Genomic DNA, 15,314 nt, shown 5'->3' on the forward strand with positions numbered 1-15,314 from the left:
TTTTTTTTTTTTTTTGAGATGGAGTCTTACTCTGTCACCCAGGCTAGAGTGCAGTGTTGTGATCTCCGCTCACTGCAAACTCCACCTCCCGGTTCATGTGATTCTCCTGCCTCAGCCTCCAGAGTAGCTGGCATTACAGGCGTGCACCACCACTCCAGGACAATTTTGGTATTTTTAGTAGAGATGGGGTTGTACCATGTTGGCCAGGCTGTTCTCGTACTCCTGACCTCCGGTGATCTACCTGCCTCAGCCTCCCAAAGAGCTGGGATTACAGACCTAAGTCACCATACCCGGCCTAAGTTTGTTTTTATATAATTTTTTTCAAATTTTTTTTTTTAAGTTGAAAAACCATTTATTTTACCGTGAAGAAAAAAAGTGATCCAACTCTATAGATCTAGCCTTTGGACCAAAAAGAGTCCCAGGGGCAGTGAGACTCTTGCCACGGTCATTCCCAAATCCAACAGCCACAGGAGGCAGGGAGGAGACAGCACGGCCCCCACCACAGTTTCTGCACACACAGAGGCCTACTGGGAGAACAGAACATGAATGGGAAGCTACAGAAGTATTGAAGGACAGAAGAACAGGAAAATGGGCAGAAGAGGAAAGGAAAGGAAGAGCAGGTCTCAACTTAGCAAGGTAAATTAAGGTCCACGGTTCCTGAGGGACTGAACGCACTGAGCCGAGAACGTCTCAGAGACTGGGTACCACCAAGGGTATGTATTCTCATGCATGACCACAGCTCGGAATTTCAGCCCACACACATCCCACCGTGAAACTCTGTGTTATCAAGACCCCTGGTGGCCGCCACTGAATCCTCTGCCCACATGCAACTTGGTTGAGGTTTTGCTCTTATTCTTGCTGGCTTCCATGTTGATGTTTACCCCATGAAGCTTGTAATGGTGCATTATAAGCATCTTCCTCTGCAGTTTTATCTTTTATGTGCACAAAGCCTAATTCTTAATGATGCCACATTCCAGCACCTTCCCATACTGCTCGAAGAGTGAGTGAATCTCCCGCTCTGTCGCCTCCCGGGGCAGGTTTCTGACGAACAGCTTCACCATCCTAACAGCAGCCAGCAGAGAAATCAGCAGGGCCTCCTCCTTGAGGCGCGGACGCTTCTGACAAAACGCTGAAACTTCGGCGGCCAATTTTCTTCAACTTTTATTTTAGAATCAGGAGGTCCATGTGCATGATGCTGAAGTTTACGGTATGAATGATCTCGTTACCCAGGTACTGAACGTGGTAGTACCCAACAGCTTTTCAACCTCTGCCCCCCTCCCTCCTTCTCCCCTCTAATAGTCCCCAGTGTCTATTGCTGCCATCTTTATGTCCCTGCCTACCCAATGTTGAGTTCCCACTTCTAAGAGAGAACACGTGGTATCTGCTCCTGCATTAATTCTGATTCACTTAGGATAATGGCCTCCAGCTGCAGTTGCATTCATGTTGCTGCAGAGGACATGATTTTGTTATTTTTTCTGGCCGTGTAGTATTCCATGGTGTATATGAAGATTTTCTTTATCCAATCCGCCACTGATGGGCACCTGGATTGATTCCATGTCTTTGCTCTTGTGAACAGTGCTATGACGAACATGCGAGTGCATTACATCCTTTCTCTTCCTTTCCAGCATCACTTCCCTTTCCCCCTCACTCTTGCTTCCCTAGCACTGTACCCATAATGGAGCTCGAACTCCCCTGGCTAAGACAGAGGGAACTGAAGCATCAGTCACATAGCAGAGGTTCAGTTAAAATTTTTAAAAAAATTAAAATAAAATAAAAACACAAAAGCATACTGCCAGCTTTCAAGACACTTTTACTGGAGGGGGGAAAAAAACTTTATAAATGCCTCTAGATGTTTTTCTTCTAGATTTACTAATTAAAAATGGCTTCATCAGTTAAAAAAGGAGTCTGAAGGCAGGACATGGTGGCTCACACCTGTAATCCCAGCACTGTAGGAGGCTGAGGCAGGCAGATCACGTGGAGTCAGGAGTTCGAGACCAGCCTGGCCAACAGTGTGAAACCCTGTCTCTATTAAAAACACAAAAATTAGCTGGACATTGTGGCGCATGCCTGTAGTCCCAGCTACCCGGGAGGCTGAGGCAAGAGAATCGCTTGAACCGGGCAGGCAGAGGTTGCAGTAAGCCAAGATTGTGCCACTGCACTCCAGACTGGGTGACAGAGCGAGACTCCATCTCAAAAAAAAAAAAAAAAAAAGAAATTCGTATTTACATTTTTAGATACAAAGTTTTGGGCTGTGAATTATATGACTGCCTACCAGTTGCACACTTAAATTTTTTCATGGGTCCTCACATGCAACCGAAATATATAGTTATCAATGATTTGATGTCAAATTTAGACGCTTGTACTCAGGAAGGTAAAATATGTAGATGTCAATTACCTTAAAGATTAAATATTTATATGCCTATGGAAGCAAAATATTTTGTGATCAATAATTTACTGACGTTTTTATACCCATCAGAAAGGAAATTAATAACTGCATTTATGTTTTTTATGCATCACAGTTGTGTTAAATTGATAACATGAGGTTGAACAAAGCATCTGAAAAGTCAAGGGGTTAAATAAATAAGCACAGTTAATTCTCTCTATATATATACACACACATTTATAGAAAGTGTATATATACATATATACACACATATGTGTGTGTGCGTGTATATATATATATATATATATACCTGTATTTATGAAAACAGATACCATTAAGCCATCAGCAAGACACAGTTTGGCCAGATGCAGTGGCTAATGCCTGTAATCCCAGTACTGTGGGAGGCCAAGGTAGGAGGATCGTTTGAGCCCAGAAGTTTAAGACCAACCTGGGCAACATAGGGAGATCCTGTCTCTACAAAAAAATTTAAAAATTAGCCAGGTGTGGTGGCGCATGCCTGTAGTCCCAGGCATGCACCACTCAGGAGGCTGAGGCAGGAGGACTGCTTGAGCACAGGAGGTTGAAACTGCAGTGAGCATTGTTTGCACCGCTGCACTCCAAACTGGACAACACAGCAAGACCCTGTTCCTCTCCCACACTGTACTAGTCCGTTTTCACACTGCTGATAAAGACAAACTCAAGAATGGGTAATTTATAAAGAAAAAGAGGTTTAATAGACTTACAGTTCCACATGACTGGGGAGGCCTCACAATCATGGTGGAAGGCGAAAGGCACATCTTACATGGTGGCAGGCAAGAGAATGAGAGCCAAGTGAAAGGGGTGAATGAGAGCCATGCAAAGGGGAAGCAGACAAGAGAGAATGAGAGCTCTTATAAAATCATCAGATCTCATGAGATTTATTCACTACCATGAGAACAGTCAGGGGAAAACCACTCCCATGATTCAATTATCTCCCACTGGGTCTTTTCCACAACATGTAGGAATTATGGGAGCTACAATTCAAGATGAGATTTGGGTGGAGACATAGCCAAACCATATCACCCACAAAAAAGACACAGTATCTATCTTCAAATCACATCTCAAAGTTACCACTTCCTTCTCCTCTGCATCTCACCCTAATCCAGGACACCATCATTTCCACTTATTGAATAGAAACTGTGTTTTGCAGCTGGGCACAGTGGCTCACGTCTGTAAACCCAGCACTTTGGGAGGCCAAGGCGGGTGGATCACTTCAGGTCAGGAATTCAAGACCAGCGTGGCCAACACGGTGAAGCCCCATCTCTTCTAAAAATACAAAAAATTAGCTGGGCATGGTGATGTGTACTTGTAATCCCAGCTACTCGAGAGGCTGAGGCAGGAGAATCACTTGAGAATCACTCCCGGGAGGCGGAGGTTGCAGTGAATCGAGATCACACCACCGCACTCCAGCCTGAACAACAGACTGAGGAAAGAAAGAAAGGAAGAAAGAAAGGAAGAAAGGAAGGAAGGAAAGAAGGAAGGAAGGAAAGGAAGGGAAGGGAAGGGAAGGGAAGGGAAGGGAAGGGAAAGGAAGGAAGAACGGAAGAAAGAAAGAAAGAGAAAGAAAGAAAGAAAGAAAGAAAGAAAGAAAGAAAGAAAGAAAGAAAGAAAGAAAGAGAAAGAAAGAAAGAAAGAAACTGTGCGTTGTTTCCATGTTCCTATTCTAATCAGTTCTCTGTGGAGAAGTCAGAGGGATCTTTTAAAAGCATAAATCAGAATCAAACAAAATAAAAATCAGATCATATCACCCCTGCTTAAAACCTCCTGATATTTTTCCCAAGGCACTTAGAATATATCCAAACTTCGGCCAGGCGCGGTGGCTTATGCCTGTAATCCCAGCACTTTGGGAGGCCGAGGTGGGTGGATCACAAGGTCAGGAATTCAAGACCAGCCCAGCCAAGATGGTGAAACCCCATCTCTACTAAAAATACAAAAAATTAGCTGGGCGTGGTGGCAGGCACCTGTAATTCCGGCTATTCAGGAGGCTGAGGCAGGAGAATTGCTTGAACTCGGTAGGCAGAGGTTGCAGTGAGCCAAGATCTCGCCACTGCATTCCAGCCTGGGCAACAGAGTGAGACTTCGTCTCAAAAAAAAACAAAAAAAACACAATATTTCCAAACTTCCCACTGTCTGATGAAACCCTGATGGCCTGGCTCCTGACTCCCATTCAAATCTCATCTGCCTACTTTCTCTTCCTTCCACCTTCAAACTGCTTTCTCTTCAAGTCTCTGCCTCAAATGTTAGGTACTCAGAGAGGCCTCCCTGATCACTCTGTCTAAAGTCAAAATGCGACAGAACCTGATGGCTCATACCTGTAATCCCAGCACTTTGGGAGGCTGAGGCAGGAGGATCACTTGAGCTCAGGAGTTCAAAACCAGCTTGGGTAACATATTGAGACCATGTCTCTGTGAAAAATTAAAAATTAGCCAAGCCTGGTGGCATGTGCCTGTAGTCCTAGCTACTCAGGAGGCTGGGGCAGGAGTATTTATTGAGCCTGGGAGTTCCAGGCAGCAGTGAGCTATGATCATGGCACAGCACTCCAGTCTGGGCAACTGAGCAAGACCCTCTCTCAAAAAACTAATTAATTAATTGATTAAAGTCAAAATGCTCATCTCTATCTGGTGGCATGCTGTATACATATCTCAGAAGCTCCATGAGGGCAGAGCCTGTTTTGTTTGCCACTATAACTCTCTGCACCTAACCCATAATATGTTTCTAGATACCAGTTGTATAAATGAATAAACAACAGACTCTGACAGTAGCAAGGGATACATCCTGAGACACCCTCAAATTATCCTAAATTCAAATATTATAGCATATGATTTCTTCAAAAAAAATGGAGTCACATGAACCATTTCACACAGATGCAAACCATCAAGTTAGTCTAATGTTCTACAATTTAATCTATTTAAATTGCTATCTGCTGCCTAATAAACTGCTGTTTTAAAACACTTGACTTTTATCTTCATTTCCATTATCAGTACATGTAGTTGCCTTCCTTTCTTCTGAGGGGTCATTTTCTCCACTAGGAAGCAAAATTTTTAATATTTCAAGGAAGGTCCAACCTATGCAAAAAGTATATAACACAAAGCTGGTTGAGAGACAGACACTGGTTCTCAACAGTGGGCAAGTGACTCTCTGGCACCCACATTCCTTAAAGGCCAGGGGACTCGAATCTGTGCCCTAGAACAACCTAGATAAGATAGATCAAACTACAACTGTAAAATCTGTAAAATAAAACATAAATAAATAAATGGTTCTGGCCAGGCACAGTGGCTTACACCTATAATCCCAGTACTTTGGTAGGCCAAGGTGGGCAGATCACATGAGGTCAGGGGTTCATAACCAGCATGGCAAACATGGTGAAACCCCATCACTACTAAAAATACAAAAATTAACCAGGTGTGGTGGTGCATGCCTATAATCTCAGCTACTCTGGAGGCTAAGGCAGGAGAATCACTTGAACCGGGGAAGTAGAGGTTGCAGTGAGCCAAGATCACCCTGCTGCACTCCAGCTTGGACAACAGAGCAAGACTCCATCTCAAAAAAAAAAAAAAAATACAAGTTTAAATTGTTTTAATATTTTCTCCTGCTTTTTCTTTTTTTTTTTTTTTTTTTTTTTTTTTTTTTTTTTTTTTTTTGAGACAAGGTCTAGCTCTATTGACCAGGCTGGAGTGCAGTGGTACAATCTTGGCTGACTGCAACCTCTGCCTCTGAGGCTCAAGCAATCCTCCCACCTCAGCCTCTGGAATAGCCAGGACTATAGGCATGTACCACCACATCCAGCTAATTTTTGTATTTTTTGTAGTGATGGGGTTTCCATATGTTGCCCAGGCTGGCCTCAAACTCATGAGCTCAACCAATCTGCCCTCCCCGGCCTCCCAAAGTGCTGGGATTACAGGCACGAGCCACTGCACCCAGCCTTGTTTTAATTTTTGAGAACAAAGAAAAACAAAACAATTAAAGCTACATGGTTTTATTCTGTATGCCTATGAGAGATATAGTTGCCTGCTCTGCAGAATGGAGCTGCCAGCACATCTCAGAGGATTTCTGTGGGTCAGAGAATATGGCTAGATCTGGATGGGGGCCATCAATTCCATCGGCCTCAATTGCTGTAGCTGCAGTAGTGAAATCTGTGCCCTGCCTCCCAATGCCAGCCAGAAGGGAAGCCAGACAGGTTTGGGCAACTGTCACTTCTTTTTTTTCTTCTTTTTTGAGACAGAGTCTTGCTCTGTCACCCAGGCTGGAGTGCAGTGGCATGATCTTGGCTCACTATAACCTCCGCCCCCCCAGATTCAAGTGATTCGCCTGACTCAGCCTCCTGAGTAGCTGGGATTATAGGCGTGCACCACCATGCCCAGCTAATTTTTGTTTTGTTTTTTTTTGTTTGTTTTTTGGTTTTTTTTAGTAGTAATGGGTTTCACTATTTTGACCAGGCTTATCTCGAACTCCTGATCTTGTGATCTGCCTGCCTCAGCCTCCCAAAGTGCTGGAATTACAGGCGTTAGCCACTACGCCCAGCCTCATGTGTCACTTTTTTTTTTTTTTTTTTTTTGATATGGAGTCTCGCTCTGTTGCCCGGGCTGGAGGGCAGTGGCACAATCTCAGCCCACTGCAAGCTCCACCTCCCAGGTTCACACCATTCTCCCGCCTCAGCCTCCTGAATAGCTAGGACACAGGCACCCACCACCACGCCCAGCTAATTAATTTTTTTTGTATTTTTAGTTAGAGACAGGGTTTCACCATGTTAGCCAGGATGGTCTCATCTTCTGACCTTGTGATCCACCTGCCTCAGTCTCCCAAAGTGCTGGGATTACAGGTGTGAGCAACCGCGCCCGGCCTCATCTGTCACTTCTTAACCAAAAAAAAAAAGGGGGGCTACCAGATTTTCAGCCACTTTTTTTTTTTTTTTCCTTTTTTTGAGATGAGGTTCTATGTTGCTCAGGCTTGTCTTGAATTCTTGGGCTCAGCAATCTGCTCGCCTTGGCCTCTTAAAGTGCTGGGATTATAGGCATGAGTCACCATTCCTGGCAAGACATTAATATTTCCTATAGCTACAATATTCATTTCCTTTCATGAAAAGATGACATATTAACAACATTTGATTTTTAATCTTTCCAGCTAAAAATGTAAGTTAATAAGGTTTTGCTAGATTTAGTTTGGTGTAAGAACACGGGCTTTGGTGAAGTCCATGATGTTCAGCAACACGGCAAGACTCCAGTTCTACTAAAATACAAACATTAGCCAGGTGTGATGGTGTGTGCCTGTAGTCCCAGCTACACAGGAGGCTGAGGTGGGGGCATCAGCTGAGCCTGAGAGGCAGAAGGTGCAATGAGCCAAGATCGCACCCCTGCACTGCAGCTTAGGTGACTGAGCCAGACCCTACCCGCGAAAAAGAAAAGAAAGAAAGAATTAATGTCTTTTACATAATTAAAATTTCCCAAAAGTTATCTTGTGAAACAAAGAAGCCTAGGAATTGCATAATTTATTAATAATTTTTTACCACCTTTCTGTGTAACTATCTCCTGAGACAAAATGTCTTTGTTAAATTCTAACTTATATCAAATGAATACCTGCACAGAGTTTTAAAGTGAAATCATTTTTTCAGGCCTATAACATAAGACAGCAGTGTCGTGCCTCATCCCCACTCCCGATTCTCACATGCCAGAGCTCATCACTCCGACACTTTCAGGTGTTTAATCTATATTTATACTTCAAAAATATCTAAATAACATGCTTAATATGCTATGTTTTGATTTCTCAGCTTTGTTTTATTTATTTTTTTTGAGACAGAGTCTGGCTCTGTCACCCAGGCTAGAGTGCAGTGGCATGATCTTGGCTCACTGCAACCTCTGCCTCCTGGGTTCAAGCAATTCTTGCACCTCAGCTTCCTGAGCAGCTGGGACTACAGATGCCTGCCACCACGCCTGGCTAAATGTTTTTTGTATTTTTAGTAGAGATGGAGTTTTGCCATCTTGGCCAAGCTGGTCTCAAACTCCTGACCTCAAGTGATCCACCCTCCTCAGCCTCCCAAAATGCTGGGATTACAGGTATGAGCCACTACATCAGGCCTAGGATTAGGCCGGTTTCATGCATGAAATCATTTATTCAACAATGTCTACTGGCCAGGCATGGGGACTCATGCCTGTAATCCCAACGCTTTGGGAGGTTGAGGCAGGAGGAGCACTTCAGGCCAGGAGTTTGAAACTAGCCTTGGCAACACAGTGAGACCTCGTTTTTACAAGCTTTTTTTTTTTTTTTTTAAAGAAAAACAATGTCTACTGAGGCCTGCCATATGCCAGGCACTGTTCTAAGCAGTAGGGCTACAGCAATGAACAAAGCAAAGTCCCTGTTCTTCCTACAGCTGATAAACCAGTCACCAAATGAGTAAGAGAACTTCAGGGAGCGATAAGGGTTATGAAGAAAGAAAACACAGCAAGGGTTTATGTCCTCAGAGTGGTTAGGGAGGGGAGCACTGTGTCAGAGAGAAGAAGAGGAACGAGACCTCCCTGAGAAAATGTCATCTGGGCACAGATCTGACCAGTGTAAAGGAGTAAGCCAGATGTGCATCCCAGGTGGAGCAACAGCAAGTGAAAGGCTCTGGGGCTGGAAAATGCTTCCATGTCTGAGGGCTGTGAGCAGAGCAGCATGGGGAGGAGCAACAAGGAGGACGGTAAGGGAGAAGTATGGGTAGAACGGGCAGGCTTGCAGGCTACCATAAGGACTAGGGACTTGAAGGAGGTGGGGTCACTCAAGAAGCCTGAGAGAGCTCCCGGGCTGGATTACTTTATGTCAAATACTATAAAAATAATTATTTGGGCCGGGCACAGTGGCTCACACCTGTAATCCCAGCACTTTGGGAGGCCAAGGCGGGTGGATCACCTGAGGTCAGGAGTTTGAGACCAGCCTGGTCAACATGGGGAAACCATGTCTCTACTAAAAATACAAAAACTAGCCAGGAGTGGTGGCATGTGCCTGTAATCCCAGCTACTCAGGAGGTTGAGGCAGGAGAATTGCTTGAACCCAGGAGACAGAGGTTGTAGTGAGCCGAGATCGCGCCACTGCACTTCAGCCTGGATGACAGAGTGAGACTCCATCCCCCAAAAAATTATTATATTTATTTAAATAAAAATGGAATGTCTATTTTAAACAAAGTATCTAATTGGAGCAGATACACATAAAATCTGTTGTTCAATTATGACCTTCATCTTTTTTTTTTTTTTTTTTTTTGAGACAGGTTCTCACTCTGTTGCCCAGGCTAGGGTGCAGTAGTGCAATCTCAACTCACTGCAACCTCCACCCCCCAGGCTTAAGCAATTCTCCCACTGCAGCCTCCAGAGTAGCTGGAACTATAGGCATGCGCCACCATGCCTGGCTAATTTTTGTATTTTCTGTATAGCCTGGGTTTTGCCATATTGTCCGGGCTGGTCTCAAACTCCTGAGCTCAAGCAATATGCCTGCCTTGGCCTCCCAAAGTGCTGGGACAATAGGTGTGAGCCATTGTGCCTAGCCATGACCTTCATTTGTGTGTCCAACTTTGTTACTGCCAAACACTCTAATTAAGCCCATTTCTTTGCCACTTCCCAGTCTTAAATCTGGCACACTATAAATGACAATTACCTACTATCTGCATTCAATGCACAGTTTCCAAAATAAAGCTAACTTCTGGAGAAAAAAAACGAGTAAGAATCAACATGTAATGGATGAGATGAGCTGAAATCTCCACCCCAGAGAATGGGTCATAGATATGTCACTCATGAAGTCTTAGGAGATACCCAGTACAAGATGACCAGGGGTGGTGGTATAAGGGAATCTATCAAGGTTACTATCCCATCAACGGTGACATAATCCTGTTGGACTGTACTTGTTCCTTTTGTGTGCTTCTCCAACACAGAAGGCGCCTGGCAAATGGTGACCCTCCAAAGAGATATTCTAGAACTGAATGTTGAGATGGAACTAAAAGGACAGATATCAAGATTCCAAAGTAACCAAGAGGAGATCGAGGCCAGAGAGCTCTGCAGAAAGAGGCTGGCTGTGGTCTGCAAAATGCCAGGTGCTGGGAAGCTGTCCCATATGACTACCCAGAGCAGAGATGCAGCTTCCTAGGAAAAGAAACTATAAAAGCAACAAGTTCAGCAAGGAAATTTCAAATGCCAGGAAACCACCCCAGATAAAAAAAGTTCACTTGCATCACCTGCCAGACCCACCCAAAGATACCAGCTCCAACCACCTGCTAGGTTCAGAGGACATAAAGCCACCCAGCCAATTAAGAAATGTCCTGTCTCCTTCATTCTCCTCCCTGTCCTCACTGCAACTCTGACAGGCTCCAGAAAGCAGCTGGAGAGGGAGGGAGAAGAGGAACCAGGAAAGGGTATAGAGCAGAAAGACCACAGCAGCCTTCCAGTAGGGAAGGAGTCTGAGCTGGGGAATGCAAAAAGATACAACTGGTGGCCAGGTGCAGTAGCTCACGCCTGTAATCCCAGCACTTTGGAAGGCCAAGGTGGGTGGATGACTTGAGGTCAGGAATTAGAGACCAGCCTGGCCGGCATGGTGAAACCTGTCTCTACTAAAAATACAAAAATTAGCCAAGTGTGGTGGTACACGCCTGTAGTCCCAGCTACTAGGGAGCCTGAGGCACGAGAATCGCTCAAACATAGGAGGTAGCAGTTGCAATGAGCCGATATCACGCTGCTGCACTTCAGCCTGGGTGACAAGGCAAGATCCTGTCTCAAAAAAAAAAAGAATACTTGGAGAGTGTTCCTTTGGTGCCTGGCACAGAGTAGGTACCAATTAATGACAGTGATCATTATTACTGCTCCTTTGTAAGGGACAAAGGAAGCTAATGAGGCTTTCTCATTTCTTGGATGGTCCATTGCTCAAGTGTTTACTATAATTCTAAGCTCAGTAAGCAACCTTATGATTCTAATGCCATTCTCTGTCTAACCCGATCATCAGGACTAGGTACCCTGAACAATAAACATCAGTACTCCTTTTCCCATGAAAAGACACCAACAAATTGGTTTTTTGTTATAAGCATGAATCTCCTATGTAGGTCAATGCCATTCAGTTCATTAAACTTTTACTGATTCTTGGTGAACTGAAAAAACTGACTAGACATTGAAGAATGAGACTACAGCAGAGGTCTGACTCTCGAGAGGCTCTGTCTGAACAGTCAGGCTCCCTCCCGGGCATGCCTCTCTTTTTAATTATATGTGATCACATGAAGGCACTGAGAAATCCCGAAGCATGCTCTGAAACAAAGGAAGCATTGACCACGTCTGCTCTTAGTTGTTCTAAATGCATTTCATTACAAGTCTCTGGGAATTCATCATCCATAGATGGTGTATGTAGAGATACTTCACCACTCGGGAGACCTTTTCAACCAGAACACCCACTCTCTACCACATCGAGTCACGGAGGACTACAATAGTGATTCCAGCTCCAAAGCTCATGACAGCCTGTGACACAGCCTCTCCATACTTTTCCTCTTGTATCCACAATGTCTTTCTAAAAACTTTCCTCAGCCAGGCACAGTGGCTCATGCCTGTAATCCCAGCATTTTGGGAGGCCAAGGTGGGTAGATCACCTGAGGTCAGGAGTTCAAGACCAGCCTGGCCAACATGGAGACGCCCCATCTGTACTAAAAATACAAAATAATTAGTTGGGTATGGTAGTGGGCACCAGTAATCCCAGCTACTTGGGAGGCTGAAGCAGGAGAATCACTTGAACCTGAGAGGCAGAGGTTGCAGTGAGCCCAGATCATGCCACTGCACTCCAGCCTGGGTGACAGAGCGAGATTCCATCTCAAAGGAAAAAAAAAAAAAAAAAAAAAAAGCTTTTTATTCTTTTCCTCCTCACTTCTATAAACTAGTCTAAAAAAAAAACTCCTTCACGGGTGGCTAGAGATTTGTTAATGTAGCTAAATCCTTGCATTTCTCAAAGACTCAAACTACACAACAGTATTCGCATATTTCACTGCTTAAAGTCTTTAACTAATACCTCCAGAAACATGTTTATATTCAGAAAATGATTCATCTCTAGGAAGAAGGAAAAACAAGGAGGTTACAAAGGTAACAAACAAAATGTAAAATGTAAAATGTTTGCGAAAGCTTCCAGGCCACATAATCCTGTGAGTTTCCTTTACCCTTAATTAGGTCAGCTTTTGATACTTCCACCATTTTTTCAGCATTTTCTTTTTCAATCCTGCTGCCCCAGAATCCCATTCTCAGTTTTAATTGACCTACTTAATTAGGATTTGGAACACTCAGACAGAAGAGTGTGTTGTCTTCATTCTGTTTTGCTCAATAGACCTTATAAATAAATTGAATTTCTAATTCTGTTTGTTAAAAACCAGGCACCTTAGGCAATTCCAAGACCCAAATATTCAGGTTTAATTATGGTTATGAATGTCCATTCAAATATGGTCTAGGCCAGGGGTAGTGGCTCACACCTGTAATCCCAATACTTTGGGAGGGCGAGGCAGAGAGACTGCTTGAGCCCAGGAGGTCAAGACCAGCCTGGACAACATTATAAGACCCCCATCTCAGAAAAAAAAAAAAAAAGAAAGAAAAAATTTAAAATTAGCCAGGTATGACAGCAAGCATCTGTAGTCCCAGCTACTTGGGAAGCTGAGGCAGGACAAAAGGGAAAAGCCTCTTGTCCTTCAAAAGGTTATTCTAACTCCAGTGACTCCTCAACACCATCCTATGATACAATGGAAAGTCTTAAGCCAACATTTGAGCCCAGGAGTTGGAGGACGGAGTGAGCTATGATTGTGCCGCTGCACTCCAGCCTGGGCAACACAGTGAGATCCTATCTCCAAAACAAACAAAAAACAAATATGGTCCAGGTGAAAGAGCACACAGTCAGGAGTCAGTACGCCTTGGTTCTCCACTGGGGTACTGCAGTGGTACTAACCACTGCAATCTTGGCTCATCCCTAACACTCCTGAGCCTCAGTCTCTCACCTTTACAAAAAAGAAGGTAGACTCTCAGGTTCAGAATAGGTCACTCTATTCATAAAGACCCTAACTCTCGCAGGGCACGGTGGCTCACACCTGTAATCCCAGCACTTTGGGAGGCCAAGGCAAGTGGATCACTTGAGGTCAGGAGTTCACGACCAGCCTGGCCAACATGGTGAAACCCTCTCTCTTCTAAAAACACAAACATCAGCCAGGCATGGTGTCACACTCCTATAATCCCAGCTACTCAGGAGGCTTAGGCAGGAGAATCGCCTGAATCTGGGAGGCGGAGGTTTCAGTGAGCTGAGATCATGCCACTGCACTCCAGCCTAGGTGACAGAGTGAGACTCCATCTTAAAAAAAAGTACTCTAAGTCTCTAAGAATATTTTCTGAGCACCCACCGTGTACAAAGCAGTACGCTATATACAGTGGGTGAGAGGAGGAACAAAGATGAATTGATGTTGGCTCTATTGTGAACTCTACACTGCACTAGGGAAGAGATGGTCACATAGTACAAGACCAAACGCCATAGCTACCTTATTTATCTTCTGTATTCCTCATGATTGGCACTGTGCCTGATATATAGTAGATACTCAATTAAATGACATAAAGGAGATATAAAATGCTCTGTGGGCATTGAGAGAAGAAAGGATTCATCTGATGGAGAGGAATCAGGAATGGTTTGTAGGTGTTACATCCGAGTTGATTTTTTTTTTTTTCTTTTTTTTTTTTTTGAGACAGTCTTACTCTGTCACCCAGGCTAGAGTGCAGTGACATGATCTCGGCTCACTGAAACTTTCTCCCCCCAGGTTTAAGCGATTCCTGTACCTCAGCCTACCTAGTAGCTGGGATTACAGGCACACACCACCACACCTGGCTAATTTTTGTATTTTTAGTAGAAGTGGGGTTTCACCATGTTAACCAGGCTGGTCTCGAACTCCTGACCTCAGGTGATCCACCCGCCCCAGCCTCTCAAAGTGCTGGGATTACAGGAGTGAGCCACTGCAAATGGCCTGAGTTGACTTTTAAAAGGTGGTTTTAACTCCAGTGACTGACTTCTCAACACCATCCTATGATGTGATGGAAAAATCTTAAGCCAACCTTGAAGGTTCTCCAAGCTCTGGTCCCAATATGTCCTTCAATCTTTATCTTTCCCTTACCCAGAACAAAGCTATAGCCAACCACTCTGCTTGCTGTATCTCAGATATTATTCACAACTGTTTTCCTCCATGCCTCCATTCATGCTGCTCTTCATACTGAAATATCCTCTAATCTCAACGTTATCCAATCCCAATATTCTTCAAGGCCCGCTTCAAATTTCTTACTTTATAAAGAAGGGCTTATGAAGCCCCCCCTTTTTTTTTTTGAGACAAGGTCTCACTCTGCTGCACAGGCTGGAGTGCAGTGGCACAATCTTGGCTCGCTGCAACCTCTGCCTCCCAGGTTCAAGTGATTCTCCTGCCTCAGCCTCCCGAGTAGCTGGGATTACAGGCACGCACCACCACGCCCAGCTAATTTTTGTATTTTTAGTAGAGACGGGGTTTCACCATGTTGGACAGGCTGGTCTTAAACTCCTGACTTCAGGTGATCCACCTGCCTCGGCCTCCCAAAGTGCTGGGATTACAGGCGTGAGCCACAATGCCCGGCCTATGAAGCCTTTCTTGATCCCTCCAATAGTAAGTGCTCTCTCCTGTCTTTGAAACCCCACAAAGACTTGTTGGCTTTTCTCTCATGGTACTCATACCATTTGTCCCTGCATTACAGTTGGGTCATATCTTTTTCTCAAGATAATAATCTTTGACATCAGAAACTATATTATTCATCTATATTGCCAAAGAAATGGAAGGTATTCAGAAGATTATTCTGACAGGACAAATACAAATACAATCTAGGACATAGAACTGAATGAACGATGGTGCAAAGTTAGGAAT

The 15,314-nt window shown here is 44.2% G+C and overlaps 1 protein-coding gene and 1 pseudogene across 1 annotated transcript in view; both read right to left on the minus strand.

Moving 5' to 3' along the window:
- The window catches only part of FUT10 (fucosyltransferase 10), a 110,982-nt gene that overhangs the window by 71,043 nt on the left and 24,625 nt on the right, over positions 1-15,314 (minus strand). The window lies entirely within an intron of this gene.
- On the minus strand, positions 374-1,253 carry LOC111544147 (annotated as a pseudogene).

This window comes from Piliocolobus tephrosceles, chromosome 7 (assembly GCF_002776525.5).
Source record: "Piliocolobus tephrosceles isolate RC106 chromosome 7, ASM277652v3, whole genome shotgun sequence".
NCBI classification, from domain to species: domain Eukaryota; kingdom Metazoa; phylum Chordata; class Mammalia; order Primates; family Cercopithecidae; genus Piliocolobus; species Piliocolobus tephrosceles.